Source organism: Parambassis ranga, chromosome 2, assembly GCF_900634625.1.
Source record: "Parambassis ranga chromosome 2, fParRan2.1, whole genome shotgun sequence".
Lineage (NCBI taxonomy): Eukaryota > Metazoa > Chordata > Actinopteri > Ambassidae > Parambassis > Parambassis ranga.
This window is the reverse complement of record NC_041023.1, coordinates 27,791,202-27,806,227: the sequence shown is the minus strand read 5'-3', so window position 1 is coordinate 27,806,227 and position 15,026 is coordinate 27,791,202. Positions and strand designations below refer to the sequence as shown.

General features: G+C 45.3%; 5 non-coding genes across 5 annotated transcripts; all 5 read right to left on the bottom strand.

The window, feature by feature from the left end:
• Positions 1-2,518: 2,518 nt before the first annotated feature.
• trnar-acg (transfer RNA arginine (anticodon ACG)) lies at positions 2,519-2,591 on the bottom strand. Its single transcript has one exon. It is a non-coding gene; the product is annotated as a tRNA-Arg (tRNA).
• Positions 2,592-4,844: 2,253 nt separating this feature from the next.
• Positions 4,845-4,917, bottom strand: trnar-acg (transfer RNA arginine (anticodon ACG)). The gene has a single exon. It is a non-coding gene; the product is annotated as a tRNA-Arg (tRNA).
• A 1,627-nt stretch (positions 4,918-6,544) lies between these two features.
• On the bottom strand, positions 6,545-6,617 carry trnar-acg (transfer RNA arginine (anticodon ACG)). The gene has a single exon. It is a non-coding gene; the product is annotated as a tRNA-Arg (tRNA).
• Positions 6,618-8,246: 1,629 nt separating this feature from the next.
• On the bottom strand, positions 8,247-8,319 carry trnar-acg (transfer RNA arginine (anticodon ACG)). Its single transcript has one exon. It is a non-coding gene; the product is annotated as a tRNA-Arg (tRNA).
• A 1,629-nt stretch (positions 8,320-9,948) lies between these two features.
• On the bottom strand, positions 9,949-10,021 carry trnar-acg (transfer RNA arginine (anticodon ACG)). Its single transcript has one exon. It is a non-coding gene; the product is annotated as a tRNA-Arg (tRNA).
• Positions 10,022-15,026: the final 5,005 nt, after the last annotated feature.

Here is a 15,026-nt window from a genome sequence, read left to right as displayed (position 1 = left end):
ATTCAAACCCTCAAACCAAAGTTCACTCAAGAGGACACCAGGGACAACAATCTGGCCTTTTGGACTGGACAGTCCATATTGAGAAGGGTAGCAGCCTCAATGTGGAGGTGTAGAGGATCCTACTCACCGGTACTTACTGTTTGATTCCTACCCCCCACTGGAACATAAGATGGGAGTCATCAGCACCCTGCAGCACAGAGCACAAACTGTACCTACCAGCTTCAGAGGGGAAGAAGAAGGAGCAACATCACATCAGGAAGACTCTAAAAACATGTGGCTAACCCAACTGGGCACTCATAAAAGCCAAAAAAGAAGACCCACCAACAGCAGGAAGAAGGACAACAACCGGCAGAGGAAGAACACTGCGTTCTATATGTGTCAGGAGTATCAGAGAAACTCTGTAGGATCTTCAACAACCATGACATCCCGGTCCATTTCAAACCGATGACAACACTGAGACACAAACTGGTTCACCCGAAGGATAAAACTCGCATGGAGAAACACAGCAATGTGATATATGCAGTCCAGTGCAGTGAGGAATGTCCTGATCTGTACATTGGAGAAACTAAACAACCACTCCACAGAAGAATGGCTCAGCACAGGAGAGCCATCTCCTCAGGACAAGACTCTATTTCATTTTTCACCAGAGCAGAAAAGTTTCCACAACAAAGGTCTTCAAGAAAACTCTGCAAGTCCAGACGCCTTGCTTCAATCTTCTCTACGTATGTCCATGAAAGCTGTTGCTGACCTGGATGACTAAGAATCTTCACCACACCATATAATTCCTCTTACAATATCTGCAAATAGTTTTGTGATGTGCAGTCACCAGTAATTACTTTCCATGGAACCTCTAGAACTCATAGCAGTACAGAGATGCAGGTGACATCTACAGCAGTGATCATGCAGTGGTTTTTATTCTGCATTGTGATCACAGCAACTCTGTTTTGATTTGAGGTCATGGCAGGCTCAGGTAAACTTGATGGCTTTGCTCAAGCTAGGCTTATTCAAACCCTCAAACCAAAGTTCACTCAAGAGGACACCAGGGACAACAATCTGGCCTTTTGGACTGGACAGTCCATATTGAGAAGGGTAGCAGCCTCAATGTGGAGGTGTAGAGGATCCTACTCACCGGTACTTACTGTTTGATTCCTACCACCCACTGGAACATAAGATGGGAGTCATCAGCACCCTGCAGGACACCAGGGACAACAATCTGGCCTTTTGGACTGGACAGTCCATATTGAGAAGGGTAGCAGCCTCAATGTGGAGGTGTAGAGGATCCTACTCACCGGTACTTACTGTTTGATTCCTACTACCCACTGGAACATAAGATGGGAGTCATCAGCACCCTGCAGCACAGAGCACAAACTGTACCTACCAGCTTCAGAGGGGAAGAAGAAGGAGCAACATCACATCAGGAAGACTCTAAAAACATGTGGCTAACCCAACTGGGCACTCATAAAAGCCAAAAAAGAAGACCCACCAACAGCAGGAAGAAGGACAACAACCGGCAGAGGAAGAACACTGCGTTCTATATGTGTCAGGAGTATCAGAGAAACTCTGTAGGATCTTCAACAACCATGACATCCCGGTCCATTTCAAACCGATGACAACACTGAGACACAAACTGGTTCACCCGAAGGATAAAACTCGCATGGAGAAACACAGCAATGTGATATATGCAGTCCAGTGCAGTGAGGAATGTCCTGATCTGTACATTGGAGAAACTAAACAACCACTCCACAGAAGAATGGCTCAGCACAGGAGAGCCATCTCCTCAGGACAAGACTCAGCTGATCACCTCCACCTCAAAGAGAAAGGACACTCCTTTGAGGACAACAATGTTCGCATCCTAGACAGAGAGGAAAGATGGTTTGAAAGAGGAGTCATGGAACCCACCTATGTTAAGCTGAAAAAACCTTCCCTTAACAGAGGTGGTGGTCTCAGACGTCATCTTTCTACCACATACAATGCAGTGCTTCCATCCATTCCCAGGAAGTTTCACTCCAAGTCACATGCTCACAGCAAGAACAAAGGGCTGCCTACCAGTCCCCCTCCGGCAGTCTCATAGTCGTTAGCCAGTCGTTAGACACACCTGGCACAGTCAGCCAGATCATCACAGGTAATCATGGAACCAGGACAAGGACAAGACTCAGCTGTTCACCTCCACCTCAAAGAGAAAGGACACTCCTTTGAGGACAACAATGTTCACAGCCAGATCATCACAGGTAATTATGGAAACATTTAGTTTGTAAGTTTTACCCAGACCCACCCACTGAGGTCTGCAACCACATATAAACCATGTTTCCCTACCAAACAGTTAGAACTGATGGAGCTGTTTGGATGAGAAGCGAAAGGTCTTCAAGAAAACTCTGCAAGTCCAGACGCCTTGCTTCAATCTTCTCTACGTATGTCCATGAAAGCTGTTGCTGACCTGGATGACTAAGAATCTTCATCAAACCAAATCTGTATAGGAGGAACTGCAGCCTTGTAGAATACAACCTAAATAAAAACTGGTCGAGCTAGCCAGGAGTCGAACCTAGAATCTTCTGATCCGTAGTCAGACGCGTTATCCATTGCGCCACTAGCCCCCATGAGACTGTATAATAACAGCTGTTGCACGGCAGCACCACACCATATAATTCCTCTTACAATATCTATTTACAATATCTGCAAATAGTTTTGTGATGTGCAGTCACCAGTAATTACTTTCCATGGAACCTCTAGAACTCATAGCAGTACAGAGATGCAGGTGACATCTACAGCAGTGATCATGCAGTGGTTTTTATTCTGCATTGTGATCACAGCAACTCTGTTTTGATTTGAGGTCATGGCAGGCTCAGGTAAACTTGATGGCTTTGCTCAAGCTAGGCTTATTCAAACCCTCAAACCAAAGTTCACTCAAGAGGACACCAGGGACAACAATCTGGCCTTTTGGACTGGACAGTCCATATTGAGAAGGGTAGCAGCCTCAATGTGGAGGTGTAGAGGATCCTACTCACCGGTACTTACTGTTTGATTCCTACCACCCACTGGAACATAAGATGGGAGTCATCAGCACCCTGCAGCACAGAGCACAAACTGTACCTACCAGCTTCAGAGGGGAAGAAGAAGGAGCAACATCACATCAGGAAGACTCTAAAAACATGTGGCCAGGAGTCGAACCTAGAATCTTCTGATCCGTAGTCAGACGCGTTATCCATTGCGCCACTAGCCCCCATGAGACTGTATAATAACAGCTGTTGCACGGCAGCACCACACCATATAATTCCTCTTACAATATCTGCAAATAGTTTTGTGATGTGCAGTCACCAGTAATTACTTTCCATGGAACCTCTAGAACTCATAGCAGTACAGAGATGCAGGTGACATCTACAGCAGTGATCATGCAGTGGTTTTTATTCTGCATTGTGATCACAGCAACTCTGTTTTGATTTGAGGTCATGGCAGGCTCAGGTAAACTTGATGGCTTTGCTCAAGCTAGGCTTATTCAAACCCTCAAACCAAAGTTCACTCAAGAGGACACCAGGGACAACAATCTGGCCTTTTGGACTGGACAGTCCATATTGAGAAGGGTAGCAGCCTCAATGTGGAGGTGTAGAGGATCCTACTCACCGGTACTTACTGTTTGATTCCTACCACCCACTGGAACATAAGATGGGAGTCATCAGCACCCTGCAGCACAGAGCACAAACTGTACCTACCAGCTTCAGAGGGGAAGAAGAAGGAGCAACATCACATCAGGAAGACTCTAAAAACATGTGGCTAACCCAACTGGGCACTCATAAAAGCCAAAAAAGAAGACCCACCAACAGCAGGAAGAAGGACAACAACCGGCAGAGGAAGAACACTGCGTTCTATATGTGTCAGGAGTATCAGAGAAACTCTGTAGGATCTTCAACAACCATGACATCCCGGTCCATTTCAAACCGATGACAACACTGAGACACAAACTGGTTCACCCGAAGGATAAAACTCGCATGGAGAAACACAGCAATGTGATATATGCAGTCCAGTGCAGTGAGGAATGTCCTGATCTGTACATTGGAGAAACTAAACAACCACTCCACAGAAGAATGGCTCAGCACAGGAGAGCCATCTCCTCAGGACAAGACTCAGCTGATCACCTCCACCTCAAAGAGAAAGGACACTCCTTTGAGGACAACAATGTTCGCATCCTAGACAGAGAGGAAAGATGGTTTGAAAGAGGAGTCATGGAACCCACCTATGTTAAGCTGAAAAAACCTTCCCTTAACAGAGGTGGTGGTCTCAGACGTCATCTTTCTACCACATACAATGCAGTGCTTCCATCCATTCCCAGGAAGTTTCACTCCAAGTCACATGCTCACAGCAAGAACAAAGGGCTGCCTACCAGTCCCCCTCCGGCAGTCTCATAGTCGTTAGCCAGTCGTTAGACACACCTGGCACAGTCAGCCAGATCATCACAGGTAATCATGGAACCAGGACAAGGACAAGACTCAGCTGTTCACCTCCACCTCAAAGAGAAAGGACACTCCTTTGAGGACAACAATGTTCACAGCCAGATCATCACAGGTAATTATGGAAACATTTAGTTTGTAAGTTTTACCCAGACCCACCCACTGAGGTCTGCAACCACATATAAACCATGTTTCCCTACCAAACAGTTAGAACTGATGGAGCTGTTTGGATGAGAAGCGAAAGGTCTTCAAGAAAACTCTGCAAGTCCAGACGCCTTGCTTCAATCTTCTCTACGTATGTCCATGAAAGCTGTTGCTGACCTGGATGACTAAGAATCTTCATCAAACCAAATCTGTATAGGAGGAACTGCAGCCTTGTAGAATACAACCTAAATAAAAACTGGTCGAGCTAGCCAGGAGTTGAACCTAGAATCTTCTGATCCGTAGTCAGACGCGTTATCCATTGCGCCACTAGCCCCCATGAGACTGTATAATAACAGCTGTTGCACGGCAGCACCACACCATATAATTCCTCTTACAATATCTGCAAATAGTTTTGTGATGTGCAGTCACCGGTAATTACTTTCCATGGAACCTCTAGAACTCATAGCAGTACAGAGATGCAGGTGACATCTACAGCAGTGATCATGCAGTGGTTTTTATTCTGCATTGTGATCACAGCAACTCTGTTTTGATTTGAGGTCATGGCAGGCTCAGGTAAACTTGATGGCTTTGCTCAAGCTAGGCTTATTCAAACCCTCAAACCAAAGTTCACTCAAGAGGACACCAGGGACAACAATCTGGCCTTTTGGACTGGACAGTCCATATTGAGAAGGGTAGCAGCCTCAATGTGGAGGTGTAGAGGATCCTACTCACCGGTACTTACTGTTTGATTCCTACCACCCACTGGAACATAAGATGGGAGTCATCAGCACCCTGCAGCACAGAGCACAAACTGTACCTACCAGCTTCAGAGGGGAAGAAGAAGGAGCAACATCACATCAGGAAGACTCTAAAAACATGTGGCTAACCCAACTGGGCACTCATAAAAGCCAAAAAAGAAGACCCACCAACAGCAGGAAGAAGGACAACAACCGGCAGAGGAAGAACACTGCGTTCTATATGTGTCAGGAGTATCAGAGAAACTCTGTAGGATCTTCAACAACCATGACATCCCGGTCCATTTCAAACCGATGACAACACTGAGACACAAACTGGTTCACCCGAAGGATAAAACTCGCATGGAGAAACACAGCAATGTGATATATGCAGTCCAGTGCAGTGAGGAATGTCCTGATCTGTACATTGGAGAAACTAAACAACCACTCCACAGAAGAATGGCTCAGCACAGGAGAGCCATCTCCTCAGGACAAGACTCAGCTGATCACCTCCACCTCAAAGAGAAAGGACACTCCTTTGAGGACAACAATGTTCGCATCCTAGACAGAGAGGAAAGATGGTTTGAAAGAGGAGTCATGGAACCCACCTATGTTAAGCTGAAAAAACCTTCCCTTAACAGAGGTGGTGGTCTCAGACGTCATCTTTCTACCACATACAATGCAGTGCTTCCATCCATTCCCAGGAAGTTTCACTCCAAGTCACATGCTCACAGCAAGAACAAAGGGCTGCCTACCAGTCCCCCTCCGGCAGTCTCATAGTCGTTAGCCAGTCGTTAGACACACCTGGCACAGTCAGCCAGATCATCACAGGTAATCATGGAACCAGGACAAGGACAAGACTCAGCTGTTCACCTCCACCTCAAAGAGAAAGGACACTCCTTTGAGGACAACAATGTTCACAGCCAGATCATCACAGGTAATTATGGAAACATTTAGTTTGTAAGTTTTACCCAGACCCACCCACTGATGTCTGCAACCACATATAAACCATGTTTCCCTACCAAACAGTTAGAACTGATGGAGCTGTTTGGATGAGAAGCGAAAGGTCTTCAAGAAAACTCTGCAAGTCCAGACGCCTTGCTTCAATCTTCTCTACGTATGTCCATGAAAGCTGTTGCTGACCTGGATGACTAAGAATCTTCATCAAACCAAATCTGTATAGGAGGAACTGCAGCCTTGTAGAATACAACCTAAATAAAAACTGGTCGAGCTAGCCAGGAGTCGAACCTAGAATCTTCTGATCCGTAGTCAGACGCGTTATCCATTGCGCCACTAGCCCCCATGAGACTGTATAATAACAGCTGTTGCACGGCAGCACCACACCATATAATTCCTCTTTTACAATATCTGCAAATAGTTTTGTGATGTGCAGTCACCGGTAATTACTTTCCATGGAACCTCTAGAACTCATAGCAGTACAGAGATGCAGGTGACATCTACAGCAGTGATCATGCAGTGGTTTTTATTCTGCATTGTGATCACAGCAACTCTGTTTTGATTTGAGGTCATGGCAGGCTCAGGTAAACTTGATGGCTTTGCTCAAGCTAGGCTTATTCAAACCCTCAAACCAAAGTTCACTCAAGAGGACACCAGGGACAACAATCTGGCCTTTTGGACTGGACAGTCCATATTGAGAAGGGTAGCAGCCTCAATGTGGAGGTGTAGAGGATCCTACTCACCGGTACTTACTGTTTGATTCCTACCACCCACTGGAACATAAGATGGGAGTCATCAGCACCCTGCAGCACAGAGCACAAACTGTACCTACCAGCTTCAGAGGGGAAGAAGAAGGAGCAACATCACATCAGGAAGACTCTAAAAACATGTGGCTAACCCAACTGGGCACTCATAAAAGCCAAAAAAGAAGACCCACCAACAGCAGGAAGAAGGACAACAACCGGCAGAGGAAGAACACTGCGTTCTATATGTGTCAGGAGTATCAGAGAAACTCTGTAGGATCTTCAACAACCATGACATCCCGGTCCATTTCAAACCGATGACAACACTGAGACACAAACTGGTTCACCCGAAGGATAAAACTCGCATGGAGAAACACAGCAATGTGATATATGCAGTCCAGTGCAGTGAGGAATGTCCTGATCTGTACATTGGAGAAACTAAACAACCACTCCACAGAAGAATGGCTCAGCACAGGAGAGCCATCTCCTCAGGACAAGACTCAGCTGATCACCTCCACCTCAAAGAGAAAGGACACTCCTTTGAGGACAACAATGTTCGCATCCTAGACAGAGAGGAAAGATGGTTTGAAAGAGGAGTCATGGAACCCACCTATGTTAAGCTGAAAAAACCTTCCCTTAACAGAGGTGGTGGTCTCAGACGTCATCTTTCTACCACATACAATGCAGTGCTTCCATCCATTCCCAGGAAGTTTCACTCCAAGTCACATGCTCACAGCAAGAACAAAGGGCTGCCTACCAGTCCCCCTCCGGCAGTCTCATAGTCGTTAGCCAGTCGTTAGACACACCTGGCACAGTCAGCCAGATCATCACAGGTAATCATGGAACCAGGACAAGGACAAGACTCAGCTGTTCACCTCCACCTCAAAGAGAAAGGACACTCCTTTGAGGACAACAATGTTCACAGCCAGATCATCACAGGTAATTATGGAAACATTTAGTTTGTAAGTTTTACCCAGACCCACCCACTGAGGTCTGCAACCACATATAAACCATGTTTCCCTACCAAACAGTTAGAACTGATGGAGCTGTTTGGATGAGAAGCGAAAGGTCTTCAAGAAAACTCTGCAAGTCCAGACGCCTTGCTTCAATCTTCTCTACGTATGTCCATGAAAGCTGTTGCTGACCTGGATGACTAAGAATCTTCATCAAACCAAATCTGTATAGGAGGAACTGCAGCCTTGTAGAATACAACCTAAATAAAAACTGGTCGAGCTAGCCAGGAGTCGAACCTAGAATCTTCTGATCCGTAGTCAGACGCGTTATCCATTGCGCCACTAGCCCCCATGAGACTGTATAATAACAGCTGTTGCACGGCAGCACCACACCATATAATTCCTCTTTTACAATATCTGCAAATAGTTTTGTGATGTGCAGTCACCGGTAATTACTTTCCATGGAACCTCTAGAACTCATAGCAGTACAGAGATGCAGGTGACATCTACAGCAGTGATCATGCAGTGGTTTTTATTCTGCATTGTGATCACAGCAACTCTGTTTTGATTTGAGGTCATGGCAGGCTCAGGTAAACTTGATGGCTTTGCTCAAGCTAGGCTTATTCAAACCCTCAAACCAAAGTTCACTCAAGAGGACACCAGGGACAACAATCTGGCCTTTTGGACTGGACAGTCCATATTGAGAAGGGTAGCAGCCTCAATGTGGAGGTGTAGAGGATCCTACTCACCGGTACTTACTGTTTGATTCCTACCACCCACTGGAACATAAGATGGGAGTCATCAGCACCCTGCAGCACAGAGCACAAACTGTACCTACCAGCTTCAGAGGGGAAGAAGAAGGAGCAACATCACATCAGGAAGACTCTAAAAACATGTGGCTAACCCAACTGGGCACTCATAAAAGCCAAAAAAGAAGACCCACCAACAGCAGGAAGAAGGACAACAACCGGCAGAGGAAGAACACTGCGTTCTATATGTGTCAGGAGTATCAGAGAAACTCTGTAGGATCTTCAACAACCATGACATCCCGGTCCATTTCAAACCGATGACAACACTGAGACACAAACTGGTTCACCCGAAGGATAAAACTCGCATGGAGAAACACAGCAATGTGATATATGCAGTCCAGTGCAGTGAGGAATGTCCTGATCTGTACATTGGAGAAACTAAACAACCACTCCACAGAAGAATGGCTCAGCACAGGAGAGCCATCTCCTCAGGACAAGACTCAGCTGATCACCTCCACCTCAAAGAGAAAGGACACTCCTTTGAGGACAACAATGTTCGCATCCTAGACAGAGAGGAAAGATGGTTTGAAAGAGGAGTCATGGAACCCATCTATGTTAAGCTGAAAAAACCTTCCCTTAACAGAGGTGGTGGTCTCAGACGTCATCTTTCTACCACATACAATGCAGTGCTTCCATCCATTCCCAGGAAGTTTCACTCCAAGTCACATGCTCACAGCAAGAACAAAGGGCTGCCTACCAGTCCCCCTCCGGCAGTCTCATAGTCGTTAGCCAGTCGTTAGACACACCTGGCACAGTCAGCCAGATCATCACAGGTAATCATGGAACCAGGACAAGGACAAGACTCAGCTGTTCACCTCCACCTCAAAGAGAAAGGACACTCCTTTGAGGACAACAATGTTCACAGCCAGATCATCACAGGTAATTATGGAAACATTTAGTTTGTAAGTTTTACCCAGACCCACCCACTGAGGTCTGCAACCACATATAAACCATGTTTCCCTACCAAACAGTTAGAACTGATGGAGCTGTTTGGATGAGAAGCGAAAGGTCTTCAAGAAAACTCTGCAAGTCCAGACGCCTTGCTTCAATCTTCTCTACGTATGTCCATGAAAGCTGTTGCTGACCTGGATGACTAAGAATCTTCATCAAACCAAATCTGTATAGGAGGAACTGCAGCCTTGTAGAATACAACCTAAATAAAAACTGGTCGAGCTAGCCAGGAGTCGAACCTAGAATCTTCTGATCCGTAGTCAGACGCGTTATCCATTGCGCCACTAGCCCCCATGAGACTGTATAATAACAGCTGTTGCACGGCAGCACCACACCATATAATTCCTCTTTTACAATATCTGCAAATAGTTTTGTGATGTGCAGTCACCGGTAATTACTTTCCATGGAACCTCTAGAACTCATAGCAGTACAGAGATGCAGGTGACATCTACAGCAGTGATCATGCAGTGGTTTTTATTCTGCATTGTGATCACAGCAACTCTGTTTTGATTTGAGGTCATGGCAGGCTCAGGTAAACTTGATGGCTTTGCTCAAGCTAGGCTTATTCAAACCCTCAAACCAAAGTTCACTCAAGAGGACACCAGGGACAACAATCTGGCCTTTTGGACTGGACAGTCCATATTGAGAAGGGTAGCAGCCTCAATGTGGAGGTGTAGAGGATCCTACTCACCGGTACTTACTGTTTGATTCCTACCACCCACTGGAACATAAGATGGGAGTCATCAGCACCCTGCAGCACAGAGCACAAACTGTACCTACCAGCTTCAGAGGGGAAGAAGAAGGAGCAACATCACATCAGGAAGACTCTAAAAACATGTGGCTAACCCAACTGGGCACTCATAAAAGCCAAAAAAGAAGACCCACCAACAGCAGGAAGAAGGACAACAACCGGCAGAGGAAGAACACTGCGTTCTATATGTGTCAGGAGTATCAGAGAAACTCTGTAGGATCTTCAACAACCATGACATCCCGGTCCATTTCAAACCGATGACAACACTGAGACACAAACTGGTTCACCCGAAGGATAAAACTCGCATGGAGAAACACAGCAATGTGATATATGCAGTCCAGTGCAGTGAGGAATGTCCTGATCTGTACATTGGAGAAACTAAACAACCACTCCACAGAAGAATGGCTCAGCACAGGAGAGCCATCTCCTCAGGACAAGACTCTATTTCATTTTTCACCAGAGCAGAAAAGTTTCCACAACAAAGGTCTTCAAGAAAACTCTGCAAGTCCAGACGCCTTGCTTCAATCTTCTCTACGTATGTCCATGAAAGCTGTTGCTGACCTGGATGACTAAGAATCTTCACCACACCATATAATTCCTCTTACAATATCTGCAAATAGTTTTGTGATGTGCAGTCACCAGTAATTACTTTCCATGGAACCTCTAGAACTCATAGCAGTACAGAGATGCAGGTGACATCTACAGCAGTGATCATGCAGTGGTTTTTATTCTGCATTGTGATCACAGCAACTCTGTTTTGATTTGAGGTCATGGCAGGCTCAGGTAAACTTGATGGCTTTGCTCAAGCTAGGCTTATTCAAACCCTCAAACCAAAGTTCACTCAAGAGGACACCAGGGACAACAATCTGGCCTTTTGGACTGGACAGTCCATATTGAGAAGGGTAGCAGCCTCAATGTGGAGGTGTAGAGGATCCTACTCACCGGTACTTACTGTTTGATTCCTACCACCCACTGGAACATAAGATGGGAGTCATCAGCACCCTGCAGGACACCAGGGACAACAATCTGGCCTTTTGGACTGGACAGTCCATATTGAGAAGGGTAGCAGCCTCAATGTGGAGGTGTAGAGGATCCTACTCACCGGTACTTACTGTTTGATTCCTACCACCCACTGGAACATAAGATGGGAGTCATCAGCACCCTGCAGCACAGAGCACAAACTGTACCTACCAGCTTCAGAGGGGAAGAAGAAGGAGCAACATCACATCAGGAAGACTCTAAAAACATGTGGCTAACCCAACTGGGCACTCATAAAAGCCAAAAAAGAAGACCCACCAACAGCAGGAAGAAGGACAACAACCGGCAGAGGAAGAACACTGCGTTCTATATGTGTCAGGAGTATCAGAGAAACTCTGTAGGATCTTCAACAACCATGACATCCCGGTCCATTTCAAACCGATGACAACACTGAGACACAAACTGGTTCACCCGAAGGATAAAACTCGCATGGAGAAACACAGCAATGTGATATATGCAGTCCAGTGCAGTGAGGAATGTCCTGATCTGTACATTGGAGAAACTAAACAACCACTCCACAGAAGAATGGCTCAGCACAGGAGAGCCATCTCCTCAGGACAAGACTCAGCTGATCACCTCCACCTCAAAGAGAAAGGACACTCCTTTGAGGACAACAATGTTCGCATCCTAGACAGAGAGGAAAGATGGTTTGAAAGAGGAGTCATGGAACCCACCTATGTTAAGCTGAAAAAACCTTCCCTTAACAGAGGTGGTGGTCTCAGACGTCATCTTTCTACCACATACAATGCAGTGCTTCCATCCATTCCCAGGAAGTTTCACTCCAAGTCACATGCTCACAGCAAGAACAAAGGGCTGCCTACCAGTCCCCCTCCGGCAGTCTCATAGTCGTTAGCCAGTCGTTAGACACACCTGGCACAGTCAGCCAGATCATCACAGGTAATCATGGAACCAGGACAAGGACAAGACTCAGCTGTTCACCTCCACCTCAAAGAGAAAGGACACTCCTTTGAGGACAACAATGTTCACAGCCAGATCATCACAGGTAATTATGGAAACATTTAGTTTGTAAGTTTTACCCAGACCCACCCACTGAGGTCTGCAACCACATATAAACCATGTTTCCCTACCAAACAGTTAGAACTGATGGAGCTGTTTGGATGAGAAGCGAAAGGTCTTCAAGAAAACTCTGCAAGTCCAGACGCCTTGCTTCAATCTTCTCTACGTATGTCCATGAAAGCTGTTGCTGACCTGGATGACTAAGAATCTTCATCAAACCAAATCTGTATAGGAGGAACTGCAGCCTTGTAGAATACAACCTAAATAAAAACTGGTCGAGCTAGCCAGGAGTCGAACCTAGAATCTTCTGATCCGTAGTCAGACGCGTTATCCATTGCGCCAAGGCTAGCGCCCATGTGTCGACGTTGATGCCACAAATCGCGCCACAAATCGCGCCGAGAGCGCCGGTTCGAATCCCGCTAGGTGCGTTAATATTTTGCACTGAAATTACGCGAAACATATCGGTCGTTGTATGACATTTTACCGAGGTGACGTTATAATTAAAAACAAAGCGAAAGGAGAGTGATGCACACCGTTTGTATGTGACAAATTTCACGTGTCATTTGCTGTAATAGTCCAATTGCACATGCATGCATTGAATGGGATAAATGCAATCTGCTCGCTGTTTAGCTAATATGGAAAGAGCTTGAGAGGAACAGGATTGCATACAATAATTGTATCCTTAGTAACAAGCTGTAATGTGTTAATCTGCATTTTTCTTAACATCCTTTTTTGTATACCGACCTTGTCTGCAATATAAGGCTCATCAATGGCTCCAGACTCTTGATTAACCCCCACAAACCCAAATATATAAGAACAATGGAAAAAAACCTTTTAGGTGTTATTACCATTTCAGTAACTTTTTGGGGGGAATATTGCTCACATTGAGCACATGTAAAGGACCAGTAGGAGTTTATTTGCAGTCTTTACTGCTCATAAAGCCTCTTAATATTAGTCTAAATTCATATTTGGATAAACATAATTTTTTATCAAAGTATTTTGTGAAATTAAATGGTATTTACAAACACTGAAATCAGACTGTATTTACAAATCCTGTAAAAACCGAACAAAAGCTTTTGTAATGTTTATAGCCTCATTTAATTGTGATAAAGGCAGATTCACAGTTTTAAGAATCCACACATTCCAGAGGTCAAACAATACTGTCTGGCAGACCTGTTGTTCAATCTACTATCATTCTATGAAGCTGTACATGCCCAACTACCTGAACATTATCATTAACTGAATTACACAGAGGGGGAAACTGATACCAAAAGAATGTGTTTGTTTACACTATATACACACTGATATACACTGCAGCAAAGATGCTGCGCTGGTGGCAGGATGCTGCAGTGAAGCAGATGCCGGGCTGGCCTCAAGATTCAGAGAAGAGATGGGGGTCTGTCTCCCCCAAACACCAGCTGCCTTTTAAACCTGGCCATTCTGCTGTATTGGCTGGCAGGGTAAAGCTGTGCAGGTTGTCCCCTGCAGCCATGGTCAAGAGAGCTTCTCTCTGAGGTGTGGATGGCTTTGGAGACTCAATGGCTTGCTGAAGCACCTCGGTCTCCCGAGCCCGACTCTGCTTGTTGTACCTGAAAAAAACAACAACAACAAAACAGTAGTTTTACAGAAGCAATATATTCCACAAATACAGCTGACATGGTTCACATACTTCATGATTTACTCACCGTCATGCCAGCATTGCTGTGTTCACCTCAGGCAGCTGGATGGTGGTCTCAGCCATCACACAGGCTTTGTTGACAACACACTGGTGTATGCTGATGAAGAGTCTCAGTCATCCAGGTCATAATCATAGAGACGATTGAAGCAAGGCAAGGACTTGTAGAGTTTTCTTGAATGGAGTCGAACAGGTCTGGCTGCCCTTGGGACCCGATGAAACACCTGGAAAATTAAGGCAGTGTGAAATATAGCAGTAAAAGATAAGTGTACATGCTAGTTTGAAAAATAATGACCAGATATTACAGTAGCTGTCTTATAATTCACAATTATAAAGCCTGCAGTGAGTGGAGGTGCTGTGGCAGATGTACCAGTGAGTGGAGGAGCATCCAGCAAGGGGACAGTGCCGTCCTCAAACTCCTCTGGCTCCAGCAAAGCGTAGCCTGTCTGGTCATATAGATACTCCACCCCATAAGCTCTCCTGAAAATCATACACACAAACACATCAAATCATATGTCATGTACTAATATATGCACTAAACCTAAATACAAATGAGTTTTTCCAGACATTAGGAAACTGTACCAGTGTATTTCCTTGGTGGTGTGTAGTCCACCAGCTTCAGGATCCATGTCTGTCAGTAACTAGTCCTAAAAGAACAACAATAGAAGAACAAGGAGGAGAAGCATAATGTTTATCAGAACACTAAGAGAGAGTTCCTCACTTTAACACAAAACAATAATTTAATTATAACAACTACATGATCATAGGATATTGAAAACCAATACAGTGATGCTATGACACAGTAATACTACACT